This window comes from Otolemur garnettii, unplaced genomic scaffold (genome assembly GCF_000181295.1).
Source record: "Otolemur garnettii isolate 467f Iridium unplaced genomic scaffold, OtoGar3 scaffold00011, whole genome shotgun sequence".
In the NCBI taxonomy this organism is placed as follows: Eukaryota; Metazoa; Chordata; class Mammalia; order Primates; family Galagidae; genus Otolemur; species Otolemur garnettii.
In genome coordinates, this window is record NW_003852406.1 from 181,905 (window position 1) to 183,965 (window position 2,061).

At 35.2% G+C, this 2,061-nt stretch overlaps 1 pseudogene; it reads left to right on the top strand.

Annotated features, from left to right (window-relative positions):
• Positions 1–646: 646 nt before the first annotated feature.
• LOC111723445 lies at positions 647–766 on the top strand (annotated as a pseudogene).
• The last annotated feature ends 1,295 nt before the right edge of the window (positions 767–2,061 follow it).

The window sequence follows — 2,061 nt, forward strand, 5'->3', positions numbered from 1 at the left end:
ATCCATTACAAATTTTATATCCCACAAGAAAAGTTGCCAAACTCTATGAATTTCTTGAAAAGAAGCGCTCATGTAACAAATTTTAGTTTAGCCATTATAGTAGGTAGAACCATTGCTAGATGTTTCCCCATTTCTTTTCAGTATGGTGTTATTAATGTTTTGATATTAATTATTAAATACATATGAAATTATACTTATAACACATTGAAGATCTAAAAAATAATAACAAAAGGAGCCTCCATGTATTCCCCCACTCCACTCTAGAAATGGAATGTGACCAATACTTTGAAGCCTTTGGATGCTTCTCCCTGATCTATTACCTTCCCTCTGCCTACATCGCTTTCAGATGACTTTATAAAATCTGCTAATACAGAGTTAATTTTCTTCTTGCTTTTTGTTTCCAGTTTAACCACATATATATCATTAATAATGATCATTTTACATATAAATTAAATCCTACTTATGTACTTGTCATGTTTTTGTGTGTGTGGCAAACAACATACTTCTTAGAATCATCCATGTTGATTCACATAGCTGTGATCATGCTTTGACTCTTTGATTACAAACACACCCTGATTTGTTTATCTATTCTTTTGTAGACTGATCTACTATGAACATTCACACTTTGAACATTCCTTCTTATCATATGATACATGACAATAGCTAATCAATTGTCTTTTGCACCTAAAGAATTATCTTTCTATGGTCTGTTGGCTATTTCAGAACTTTGAAAATGTAATGGTCAATTCATTAGAAAGAAACAGTATGAGTTATTGGTGATAGATGTAGGCTAGTATATATTTGTAGTCTTAATATTGGGGTTCCAAAATATCTATAAAATATTATTATATTTATCTCAAGAGGATATTTAAGTTATTTGTTAGAATTATAGTGCTGTTAAATCTTAATTACAGCCCCCCAAAATTACTGTGGGTTTTTACCCAAAATAAAAATATAATTCTACAGTAAAAAAAAAAAAAAAAAAAAATTGTCTTTTGCTTAGAACTCCCTGTAGTATCTTTTCCCATCATTGATTTTCAAAGATTTAAGACTCCTTATATTTAAAGGCATTTCTTATTAAATATATATATACCATGATTCTCAGTCCATGTTTGCGTATTATGTATTGACTAACAAATTCATTAACTCCTGGAAGAAAAATAATGCTGTCAACTAGAATTAGATCATCATTGTTATAAGAAGAAATGAAAGGTGATGCTACATTTGTAGAAAAAATGGAACTTGATTAACATGAGGTATATACTTAGAAACAAATAAGAGTCACTAGGAGAGAGCAAAATATAAACAGGAATAGTTCATACAGAAATAGTACCATGTGATTTAAAAAGCAGTGGTTGCTGGGAGGAACTAAGAACCTTAAATGGAGGAAGAAGGAGAAGAGGTGGGATGAACAGGGCCTATACCTTTCCTGGGAGAAGGCACGATAGTGAAGAATACTCTAGTCCTGGAAGACTGCCTGGGAACACATGTAGCCAGGGGAATGGCATGTAACAACGGATATATGACTATACAGGGCCTAACAATGCATTGGATGCTAATGTTAAGTGAAAATTAGCATAATTGTGGGTCAATAGTACCTTGGAAGATTCTAAGAGGTCTAACAGGACTGTTAGAATCATAATCTGTGAAGTAGAAGTATCTTTCTTTGAGAGCTTCACTAATCCTAGCTCCTTTGGTGAGCGCTGGTTCTCAGCCCCTCCATGCTTCCTGCTCCACATCCTCCCGGTGAGCACATTTTCATTTCCTCTTCCCTCAGTAAACTTATACACCATCCAACCTGAGAATTGACACTGCCCGACCGGCCGGCGGTGTCAGGGAGTTTGTGATCGGCGTATGAGAGGGAGAAGGAAAGGGTGGACACAATCACACAACCACTCATACAGTATAGGGAGAAGGCTGAGCCGAAGCTGTTTATTTGGGATCGGTACAATCTTATATAGGGTTAGTTGAGGGGGAGTGGTTACTTTATGACGCTGAGTCTATATAAGGCTAGGAATGTAGTTTTTGGCCTATGATAGGTTTAAAATGTGAGGGGAGGGC